Raw genomic sequence first — 12,546 nt, 5'->3', positions numbered from 1 at the left:
ATATATATATATATATATATATATATATATATGCCGCTAGTGTGCACTGGGACCATAACATAGCTAAAGCCCATTATATTCCTTACCATGTAATTTGTGAAATTTTTTTTTTCTTGCCTGCTGTCCATTAGGCATTGCTATACTTCTTGCAGATCTTGCAATAATTTCCTTGTCAAAGTCAGCCTTTTCTAAGCGTCTTTCAGCAGCCGGTCTTATCCCTTTTGACAAAATGGGAAAGGTTTTGGATACATTTGCTAAAAAAAGTTTATTCTTTTTTTACCCTGGCCTTCAGAATGGATAATTGTCAGGCACACATGCCTACGTTTTTCCTGGCTTCTTATGATAAATTAAAGAATTTATTTTTTGATCCCCCTCCTTCAGATACTAAAGCTTCAATGCTTTATGTGGAATCTGCCATTTTTCAAGTAGTCAAACATTCTTTGAAATGTGCTTATGACACTGCTGAAGTTGCTTCCCGAGCTGCAGCTGTGGAACATTTTCAAGGTTAGTCGCAAATTTTACCAAAGGATGTTAAAATTGAAATTTCAAATGCTGCCCTTGATAATCAAGTGTTATCTGGTTCTTCCCTTGCAGTGGTCCTTAAGGGATTTAATGAAAGGGGAAAGTTAATTCAGGGGGTTACATGTATTTTCAACCCTCCTTTCCAAAATATAAGTAACAGTTCGAGTTATTCCTTTAGGAAGCAAAGTAAACATTCCTTACAAGGCTAAAGTAACAAGACTTCAGAAACAGGGAGGTTCAAAGAAAAAGAGGACCAAAATCATGAGTCTATATGACCCCCTTGGATTTTCCCCTTCTCCACCTTGCCAGTCCTACAAATTTATCGAAGAGTTTAGGTCTTCACTTCTCTATGTGGAAAAGATGGTCTCTAATAGTTGGGTTTTGAAAATGATTCTAAAATGCTGCGGCTAGCAGTTGAAATACATTCCTCATTTTCAGCAGATCCCCCTACATCCTGCCAGTCAAACTCACTTCTTCTGAGTCACATGCTTTCTCAGAGGGTAATAGAACAGTTTCCCAGAGCAAAGAAAATTGTGCCAAGAAAGAAAGAACTTTGAGACCTGCTGTGGGCTTTTCTTTTGTAAACTTTCATATCTTAATTCCAAAATTCAAAAATACTTTCTTTGTAGTCCCTCCTTCCAGTTTTCTGGTAGTATTCGATTTGAAAGATTCTTTCCAATCGCATTCCAGTAAACAGTGGTTTCAAGCAATTTTCTCATTCCTCTGTGTCTGGTTTGCATGTTCACATTGTTGTCTTGACCTTTGGTTGAGAGTGTTTACAAAGTGACCGGCTCCTGTAATAGCCCATTGCAGATTACTGAGCATTCACATTTTCCCTTATTTAGACAATTACCTGATGTTTGCATATTCTTTAACAGCTTGTCAAAAATATCTGGTTTGAATAGTAAATCTGTTTCTCAACCTGAATTTTCAGGTGAACAGAGAGAAATGCCTCATTCACTGTCACAAGGTAAATGTTTCTAAAATGTCTTCTAGATAAAATTATGATGTCATTTCTTCTTCAGGACAGTGAAAAGTCACACACTTTTTAATCTAGACTCTGGCACTTGCCAGAAAATATCTCAGAATTCCTGGATTTATGGCCGCAAATATTCTCAGGATTCCCTTTGCCAAACTTTTTATGAGAAAGATTCAGTAATACAATATTTTATCAAACCAGTTTGGGTTCAGCAACAACACCCTCTATTATTTCACATTCCAGTGCTAGAATTACCTAAATTAAAGGGTGAATCAGTTCTGTTATCCTAGGTCTTCCCTTCTCCTGCCAACCCCACCTCAGTTTGTTAAAACAGATGCTTCCGATTTTGCTTGTTGAACTTTATCCAGGGGAGTTAAAGTGCAGGGTCTTTGGAACAAATAGGGCAGGCTAAAACAAATAAATGTCAAAGAAATGATGGCTCTAATAAATTCTGTCATATCTCTAAACCATCTTTGCACTCCAGACCCTCTGTTAGCAATCACAGACAACACCACAGTGAAGTTGAACATAAATAAGCCATGGGGAATCAGGTCCTACTCCCTTTGCAAATAACTATGGTTGCCTGGGATCTAGTACCTCAGTTCAGTTTGCACATTCAGGCTGCATACATTCTAAAAGAGAAAAACATTGTGTAAACAAGCTAAGCAAGATCAGTATGCATCCTCACAAATAGATGTTGCACACAGGGATCTTCCAGGAGTTGACCCATATGGGAGGAACTCCTCGAGCAGAACTGTTTGCTTCCATTCAGAACTGATGCCCCAGGACTCCTTGCAAGCAGTCATGTAAGACAGATGCCTTTTCTTTCCCATGGATGGAAATATTCCTGTATGCTTTTCATAGGTTCATAGGTGTATACTTAGACTAAGGACTGTTAGGGCCCTTATAAGTCTAACTGTGCAACCCAAATGTGACCCACAAACATAGGGGGTGATTCACTGACTGCCTCTGTCCCTCAGAGACATAGGCACCAGACCAGGAGTGATTTTTCAGTTATCCATCCATTAGCCTAAGTTGAGATTAAATAGGGTTAGGAAGGAACACTGCTTCCACATGGATGGAGAACCTGTTTCAGAGAATGAGAATTTTCGGAGAAATATATATCTCTCTCTGACATGTCTTATTTCTGTCACAAGCAAAATTTAAGTCTTTTAATCTAGAAGTTCTAATGCTGTTTGTTTTGAGGATGTGGAAAAGGGTTCATCAAAACAGGGTTCAGGGATGCCTTGTACTCCAGGCAAAGATTACCTCATGAAAGTCTATATGATACTGAGTAAAGAAGCAGGGATTTTCCATCTTCTCCTCTGAAAACCAAAGCTCTTCTAAAAATTTAGAAGGGTTCTACAAAGATAATTGTGGTGACCTCCTCCTGGCGCAGGCAACAGTGGTTCTCCCTGTGATGTGGATATCCCACCACTGCCAACCAGTATGTGACGGCCCACCACTGAACCAGTAATCAAGGAGCCTCGGTCCTCACCTTTGGCACCAGCGGGGGAAGTTCACTAGGAGGATAACAGGTACACGCACAGTATTTCTAGATGCAGCACTCTCCATCAAGTGGAATTTCCCTTAAGAGCACACAGACACCATAGTCAGTCTAGGGCAGGTTTCTCCCTCTTTCTCTAAATCACCAATAAGACTCCCCAGTGGCACAGCTATAGAGCTGTGATCTCATTTGAGTGTCTAAGCCAAGGCCTCTAGCACCCTGTCTGTCAAACAAGTGCTTTGTGTCCCTGCCCAAGTAGCTAACACACACACACTTTGTGATTTGATTTACACACATACACACACACACACACACACACACACACACACACACGGGAAAGGCTGGCACTGGTTTACTAGCTATGTCTCCTTCTGCCTAGACTATAAGGTAGTTATGACTGTGACCAGACACTTCAGACAGCTACCTTATAGCTCTTCCAAGGGTACCCAATATACTGAGTGAAATTAATATTAATACAAATGGTAGTCTGACCAAGAGCAAGGCTATTAGGAGTGTCCCACACAGTGTCACCAAATAAGTATGCAAGTACTATTAAAAGTTAAATATCTTTACAAAGATCAGCCACAATGAAATATTTAAATATATTTAATAATAAATAATAAAAGAACAAGAAAATACTAAGTATATATTCACAGTCACATCAGAGTTCAAAACACAGGAAATATTTAAAATAACATTGAAGGACAGGCTCAGTCAAAAAGAGAAAAACAATATCTAAGCTAAGCTTCACTATACACCTGACAGATTCTAAGAGAACCACTATTGCCTAATAACTTACTTAATAGAGCAAGGCAGATGATGTGGTGAATGGCTCTTGTTGTTAGACCAAGACAGAATACAGAATGCTCAGTCTCACCAAGAGACTTCTCAAAATAATATCTAGCATATTACTGTTGGGATAGCTTGCAGAATGACATCACTTCTTGTTATGTAACTTCTAGTTCACAGGCACCCCCATTGCTGGAAGCTGCCATGACTTGGCACCTACCTGTAAAAATACACACACACAAGGGCTTTTGCTCAGATCTTTGGCAGGTGCTGGAAGTCCTAAAACAATTACATACCACCACAGTTCCAGAGTAGTAATTAGTTCATCCCAAAGACAATACAGATAGCGTCCAATACATACTCTGTGTTTCTGGCTGCACTGAAACCTGTGAAAAGGCCTGTAAAGGGATTTAATTTCAGATATTTTTCTAAAGTTTGCTTGACTGAGGTTAACTCTCCAGTTTCCTCTGCTAAAACATATAGATTTAAACAGTTGCAGTAGTGCATGTACATTTAAGTTCTCTCCAGTAAGGCACACTGTGGATATATTTCAAACACAAGCACTTTACAAATACCTTTTCAAAACAAATATCTGTACAAATCAGTTTGATAGACATATGACATACAGTTCTAATACATTTGTAACACCAGCATCTTATATGACATGCATTTATAATACATTTGTAACACAAGAATCATGTATAAATCAGTTTGATATTCACAAATGACATGTAATATTTACAAAATTCCAGCTAGCTGTGCTGGCAGTACCTCCTTTAATCACACTCCCTTCTTTTGAAAATGGCCAAAGGCAATTACCACACGCTTCCTATAAGAATGGACTTGCTCACAGAGTTTGGATTATCCCAGCCTTCAACTGACTGCCTGGATGATAGAATTTTAATACCTTTTAGGCAACTTTTTTTTCTCCTGAAGAAGTGCAGTAGGTTTTAAAGCAGACAAAGAAACTTTCCATAAGAAAACTATATATAAGGAAGTGGAAAAGATTTTCTAGTTGGTGCCAGTCGAAGAACCAGCATCCCCTTAAGGCTCATACTCTTGTGATTCTTCAGTACTTGTATGAGTTAATCCTCTGGTCTCTCTCACTCTTCTAGTGGGATTCCTCTTTTGGCCATATCTGCTTGTCTGCCTCTAGATTCAACATGTTCTTTCCTATCTCCTGTGAAACAGTTTTTGAAAGCCGTGTTACATATCTTCCCACCTAGAAGACATATGGCTCCTTCTTGGGATCTTAAATTTGTATTAGAACAAACTTACCCTTTTTCCTTTTGCACATATTCACAAGGCTGATTTTGAGTTAGATGCCTTATCTTGAAAAATAGTATTACTTACTGCTCTGACTTCTTCAAAAAGAGGATTTATGTTACAAGTTCTTATGGTAAGTCACCCCATATCATTTTTTCACAAAGACAGGGTAACTTTGAGAACAAATTATTTCTTTATACCCAAGGTCATTTCAGAATTTGCTCTAAATCAAGCTATTCATCTCCTTGTTTTTATACCAGAGCCAAAAAATCAGGGAGAGAGAATTTTACACACTCTGGGTGTCCACAGGCAACTCGGATACAGCATTGAAAAAAACAAGACCTATCAGTACTTCTGATTTTTTTTGTCTCTTGTAAAGGTAAGAAAAAGGGACAGCCTGTGTCTGAACAGGCCATTTCTACATGGTTGCTCCATGGTATTGCATTTTGTTGCTTTATCCAGAACAAGACATTTAACAGACCAAGTTGGGCTCAGCCTACCAGGGCCCTGGCTACTTCTGGGCTTTTTGGAAAAAGATGGACTCTAGAAATGTACTAGAGGCACCAACTTGCTCATCTGTGCACAACTTTACCATTACAAACTCAGTTCCTTCTCCGGATCTGGAATAGGCTTTGCTAGAACTATTCTTCAAGGGATCCTGGACTCTGATCCAACTTCCTCCTCAATTACTCAGTAAGCTCTTGTACTCATCCCATAGAGCTTAAGGCTACTCCTGCAGTGATGTAATGATGATCATAGTACAGTTGTTTAAGTAAACTTAATAACAGTAGATGTTCAAATAGATCACTGCTGCAGCAGCCAATGCCTCCTTCTACCTATTTTTACTTTTTTTTTGCCAGGGTGAGGAATGTTTTTCTATATTCCTATGTGGCAGGGCTCTAGTCTCCCTATAGTCTGAGACAAGAACGCTCTGAAGTTTTGTTACCTTAACCTCTAGTTTTATTCTGCATCCCTTGTCCACAGTAGTGGATAGGGCACATGGAAGGAGTGCTAAAGCTTAGGAGTCTAGATGGTTGGTCCGAGCCTTAGCAGGGATGCCCTATATTGCTTAAGGCTACTGCATCAGTGATCTATTTGAATATCTAATGTCATGGTAAGTTTGCTTATACAATTGTACTTTCTTCATGTATACTAGTGTCATTAACTATAATTCATTAATTCTACGTTCCTCACGGCTGCTCGTGTTCCTATGTTGTTCTTAGAATATTAACGATGTACCAAAAATGACAGTACAGTTCTCATTCTAAGAATATGAATTAATATTTTGTTTGCTTACTGTTAACATATGTACATTTTTGCTTTTTCTTTCAGTTTTCTTTGCCTGACTGCTTACTGGCCTGCAAGCCTCCTCATATTTAACTTTAAAATTATTTTAATCAAGATACAGAATAAGCAGTCAATCCTCATCCGGTTTTCAGTTCTGCATCCTGGATGTGGGGCACAAATGTCCACAGTGTCATAGAATTCCTGGAAGACATCTCTAGGAGGTTCATGAAATGGTATTGCAAAGCCACTGAGAAAGGAGAAAGTGAGAGCAGTTATTAGTCAGTGAAGGTGCTGCTACAAGCCAAATGCTTAAGTTGAATAACTTGTCCACTTTCGGGCTGCATCAAGTGAATCTTGCCAAAGCTGTGCATTACATGATGAAGGGCTTTGTTTTGCCCTAGGGCTGATTGTTTGAGTCACCGCTGTAAACAAATACGACTTAAGTTTCCTAATCAGTAGCAGGTTCATTCATGAATGTATCTACCCTAGAGTACTTACAGTTTGTTTGTGTCTTTCGGCTTTTCCCGGTTAGGGGTCGCCACAGTTGAACTCCGGTCTGCTAATGATTGGCAGTAGAGTTTTACATGCTGGCTTGCCGGGCCTAATGCATAACCTTCAATGAAGGAACGCCCATTCACGTATGTCGCCGCACAGAAGACGCTCTAACTGAGAATCGAATGGGCAACGTCTAACTGTGAGGCGACAACGCTACCGCAGCACCACCACCGCAGTTACCCTAGAGTATTTACAGTATGGCTAGCAATGTTGAGCAGAGTCTGCATGACTCATCTCTGAGTTCTTTCCAGCATTCTGTATTCATGGCAAAACCACAGGTATTTATGTCCCTCTGTTTGAACAGAAAAAAAGTAGTTGGTGAATGTAAAACCAGAACACACCAGGGTAGCAAAATAAACTTCTTAATGCCCTCCTTTTCAGATGCAAGTTAAACTGCTTTCCTGGTGATTTAATGAGCACATTTATAATATGTTTTTTAAATGGCTAATAGACAAATAAAAAAAAAACTCTTATCCCAGCCATCAATATAAGGAAGCATGTCATAGTGTAAGGCAGAGGCAGAATTTTATAGTACTTGCTACAGTATCTAGAATATAATTTTTAGCATGATACCTTTGAGCTGTTGCTTGCAAAATGATGTAGAGTTTATGCTTTGACTTTTGAGCTGATGTGAAATTCATGTTTATCTTTTGCATTTGTGAGATTCATGAATTTGCCTGTTTGGTAATTGCTGTGCACTGTGAAAGTACAGATTTGTCCCATTCTCCACCTTTTGGAGTTGTGTGTTTATTGGTCAAATGATTTGCACTACATTACTTTAACAGTAAACTGTGAATCTATATTTGAAATTAATATGTTGTTGTATAACTGGATAGAGACGGCCATGTGTTAGAATCACTCAGAAAGTAGCTCTCACTGTATGAATCTAAAGTTGCTGCTTAAAAAGTACCTTATAGTGACTTTTTTAATAATTTTCTACCTCTGAACAGATGTTTCACAAGGTTTGCAGTGCAGTTTAGGGGCCAGTTTTGTTTAAGGCATGGCTGCTGGGAAGACATCATTCCTGCCTACCTTTTACCTCACTGTATTCCTCTTTTCCAGGGCATTGACTTCTCTTGCAACATTTGTACGTGGCTTCTTTTCTTAGTCCTGTTCACCATACCTCTAAACTGTCCAGATTTTCACAGAATATGCAGACTTTTGCCTCATATTTTTAGTCTGTTCCTCATAAAATATGTGGTGTTCCGGCAAATTAGTGATTGAAGTCACTAAATAATAACATATATTTGAGTTTCATGTTTCATATCCTTCAAAAATGCATGCTAATACAAATCCTGTTATTCTAGCAACCTGTAAGTTTATAAGAGCAATATGTAATATATGTCCTTGTTTTTGGCCTTTGTCACCCCATTATTTCATGCTTTGTCCGGATTTCTTGACCTAAGAGATTGAGAGGTTTGCTTTCCACTGTCATTTAGGAGGTGACAGTTACATGAGGCTTCTGGCAGGAGTATTTGGATTTACTAGGAAAGAGTAGGTACTAGTATTACCTGAAAAATAAGGTCACCAATGGAGGAGAGAATGTGAGTTAAGTTCCATTTGATTTGAGGCAACATTATGCTGTAGGGAAATTAAAAAAAGGGGAAGATGCACGGTCGGTCAAATAATAAGGCAATACAGAAATGAAGTCCATATGGATGCTATTGAGTTGAAGAAACTGTTGTATTGGTGAAGAAGTACAGATAATATTTATCTAGATGGAAGGTACCTGGATTAGCTGGAGTCCACAGGTTTTAAACAGAGATGCTTTGAAGGGAAGGTGTGGCAGATAAGTAGCAGTATCTGTCTGATTCTGTGCAGTGCAACATTTTTTGTTAGGGAGGTTCAGGGGGGCTAACTGTAAACAGCCCAAAAAATGTGGACTAGAAGATAGTTGTCTAGAGAGACACCAGTATCTCTTCAGGACTGACACTGGGAACATGCATACTTATGTGTTATTTAAAACAGCTAGGTGCACAGAAAATTAAGATCAACATGTGTTACTAACACAAGTTAGATGTGTTAGCTGGTATTAGGATGGTAACTTCAACAGGACCTAACAAAGCTAGATAGTCTGAACTAGTTTTTTTAATCCCCCATTTCCTTTCCCATCCACACTTCCACAGTGTCCTGTCCAGTGGCTCAGCTGTGCCCAGTCAGAACATTCATTCCACAGGGAAGAGCCCTGTAGCCCATTCATTCCTGCTCGAGGGAGCTCACTGGCCCATTCGTTTCACAGAGGTGGAAGTCCAGTGTTAAGGAGTAGGCCAGCTAATGGATGATGTGGAGTGATATACTCCTGCAGTTACTTCCCGTTGGTAGCTACCTTGAGTTCCACTTTGCTGCCCATCATGTTAGAAAAGTATGCATTTCTCCAGCTGGTCCCTGAACTGCTATGTCCATAGCAGCACTGCTTATGGTAGTGTATGTTTGCCAGTCACATGTTGAGTAGGTCCATTACTCACTCTTCACATTAGATGTCCTCCAGGTGATGAAAACAAAGCTGCCCCCAGAGATAGGTAAGCTGGTGTCAGACACTTACTCCCATCCTCCCAGACTTACTTGCCTCCCCAAAACCTGTGTCATTAATCAAACACACATCTTATGGGTAGTAGTAGTCAGGGCTTCATCGCTTTACAATACAGGGCTGGGCATGAACTAAGTTTAATGTTAAATACAAAGTCATGCAGTTTGATGGGAGAAAAGTATAGTGAGTGGAAATAGCTCTAGAGGTAACGTATGAGGACAAGATCATACAAATTATGGTCACCACTTATCTTGGTGATGCAGCACACCAAGTGTAGGCTGCAAGAAAGGTCAAAAGCATGCTGGATTGCACAGTAGGACAGAGGTAGCCTCAAGGGAGGCTGATCTTACTGTTTCACTACATAAGATGTTGATAAGAATACATTAGGGGCGGCGGGATGGCGAAGTGGTGCAGCGGTATTGTTGTCACCTCACAGCAAGAGGTTCTTCGGTTCAGTTTCCGGCTGGAGTGCCTTATGTGCAGAGTCTGCATATCCTCCCTGCGTTCATGTAGGTTTTAACCGGGTACTCCGGTTTCCTCCCACGTTACAAAGACATGCATCTGGAGTGTTTCTCCCTGGGCCTCTGCTGAAAATTGGCTTTGTTCCAAGTCTGACTTTCCTGGAAAACAAATGTTAAATAAATAAAATAAAAATTAGGATTATTCTGAGCAGTTCTAGAAGTTACCAGCCAGGTGTTATGAACCACAGAGCACATCAGATTGAGTAGAGAGGTGGAATGTTTAAGTTATGAAGAAGCACTGAAGAATGTGGACATGTACAGTTTGAATGCAGGAAGTGGACCAAAGTAGTGCAAGCAGATTTCATCAAGACAGGGTTGGTCAATGTGGAAGGAAGCTGAAGGGGCAAATGTGTGGTAGGATGGCAATGAGTAACAACTGTAAAATGGACATTTTCACTGGGACTTGAAATATTTTTCTACAGAGGCTGGTAGAATATTGGGGCAGTTTAATGGAAAGTGTGACTATATACAAGCTAACAGCAGGATTCAACAGAATTTGAAAGGTGGGGGAGAGGTGGAGAGAGACACTTGAGTGGAAATTAGCAGCACATAGACTTAGTGGGCCACTTGCCGTCTTTTGCCAGTTTATTTGTGTATGTGATTCAGAATACAGTAGGGACTGGAAGTGTGTATTGCTAAAAAGTATAGAAATGTCCTTCAGTTTAGAAATCAGATGAGTGGTCCAAAACAGTAATGGCCCATACCACAGTTTGACATGCTTAGCATCAGGGGCACGCAGAGTTGTCAATGCATTAATTATTCTGAAAATTCAGTTGCCAGCTGCCTGTAGCAATATAGTAGGGACTTGTCAGGAAACAGTAATGTCTAACACTGATGGCTGAAGAGAGATAACAGGAGATAAAGTAGTGTTGTGGCTCCCAGCTACACTTACTGGCCTGTTAAGCAGCTACCGCTGGCAAATTTTATTTACCTGATATCTGCCCCATGGGTAAACCCGTATCTGATGCTGAATAATCATGTCCATCCTCCTAGATACTTGGTGTTCACCATTCGGTTCTCATTGCCCACCTTGCTTCCTCAATGTGGCCTACGTTCTGAGGGCAGTGGAGCTGGCTGTTGCCATGTTCATAGGTTCTCATAGGTGTTTAGGTGAACATGCTTTTATATAAGTAATTGGCTCATTTTTGTGGGACCTTTTGAGTGTGTGTTCCAAATTTTAGCATCATTCATCAGAGTGAAATATCAGTTTGTTCTAATACTGTTGTGCTTTGAAAGTAACCACTGTTACTAGATCACTCGCCACATCTCTTTCCTGTTACAGCTGCACCTGGTTGTGTTGCCCTGTTGCATGGTAGAACTGTTTGATACTGTAATCCAAATGTGTAACTAATGTATATTTTTTTGCTTTGTCTTTCAGGTTATCTTGATGGACACCAAACAAGAATGACTTTCAGGGGATAAAAGAAATAATTATGAAAATTGTTAAGAGCACTTCTGCTGCTTATTGATGTCACACATGCAGTACGTAGGCATGAAATGTGTGGATTGCTTCTTTATAGTCATTGCAGTTGTGATGTGACAATACTGAAGGCAAAGCAAAAGGCAGTAAATCACCATTGTCCATGCAGATTCTATCCCCGTGCATAACAGTATGACCAAAGGTATATCTTTCGAGTTGTGCATCAACAAAACTGGATTAAACTTGTAAAGGTGGCCCTTTTCTTAAGTGCATTGAATTCCAAGATTTATGGCTGCAGGAAAAGTAAAAAGCTCATTACGATGCGTTTATGATCGAAATCTTCATGGAGTACAAAAATATTGATTTGTGATGTAGTATATACATCCATATTCAAAGGTAAGGAACGAATACTCTTCTTGCATGCTGCAGTTCTTTTTCAGCTGTCCTTATGCAATGGAGTGCTTGTTGATAAGTTTTTTTTTTTTCACTATATTCTGTTTACTAATCTGTAGAACACTTTGAGGCCAGGCTTACAGTTCATTGCTGGTTTCATGGTATCCTGTATCACAGTGGCTTGGACATAATGGCTTGACTTTATAGTTGCATGTGTGCTGCTGCTTAATTCACTTAGAAACAGATACCGTAAGACTCGAATTCTAGGTCATTGCAGGTCATAATGATTGGAAGCTGTACTACTAAGCACTTGGATATAAAATCACCATTTTAATGGATGTGGAAATGTATGTTGTGTAACATTTGTTGATTTAGCCAAATTCAAGTTCATTTTGCTGTTTTTATGCATCTTTGCCCAGCATGCCAGCAAACATAATCAAGGCATGAAACAATGTATTAAGTATCTACTTCATGAGAAAAATGTTTATATAAATTGTATTGAAAACATATTTTTCCTCTTCTACTGTTAATAACTTGAGGACAGTGTTTCTTTCCATTGTTCCATAGTTTTACAGATGTTCTTCATGTTTCACTGTTGCAGTCATCACACTTTGGTTATCCTGCCAGGGGTAGCCCTCAGTCGGCCCAAATACCAGAGGCTTAGTATTTCTGCGTCAGTTGCTGTCGCTTCAGAACTGATGTCAGGTCATCAGAGGTATAAAAACAGACAGTCAACGCCATTACATCAGTCTTTCTTGCCGAGGAGCCCGAATCAGAAGC

The 12,546-nt window shown here is 39.7% G+C and overlaps 1 protein-coding gene across 4 annotated transcripts in view; it reads left to right on the top strand.

The window, feature by feature from the left end:
• Positions 1-12,546, top strand: part of DAGLA (diacylglycerol lipase alpha) — a 2,305,179-nt gene that overhangs the window by 162,417 nt on the left and 2,130,216 nt on the right. For all 4 annotated transcript variants that reach the window (XM_044059505.1, XM_044059506.1, XM_044059501.1 and 1 more), the window contains exon 2: positions 11,332-11,769. The gene's annotated coding sequence lies outside the window, so the exon portion shown is untranslated. The remainder of the gene's footprint in view (positions 1-11,331; positions 11,770-12,546) is intronic.

Source organism: Protopterus annectens, chromosome 17.part0 (assembly GCF_019279795.1).
Source record: "Protopterus annectens isolate FY-2018-M chromosome 17.part0, PAN1.0, whole genome shotgun sequence".
NCBI classification, from domain to species: Eukaryota; Metazoa; Chordata; order Ceratodontiformes; family Protopteridae; genus Protopterus; species Protopterus annectens.
The sequence above is the reverse complement of the archived record's forward strand: the minus strand, read 5'-3'. Positions and strand labels throughout refer to the sequence as shown.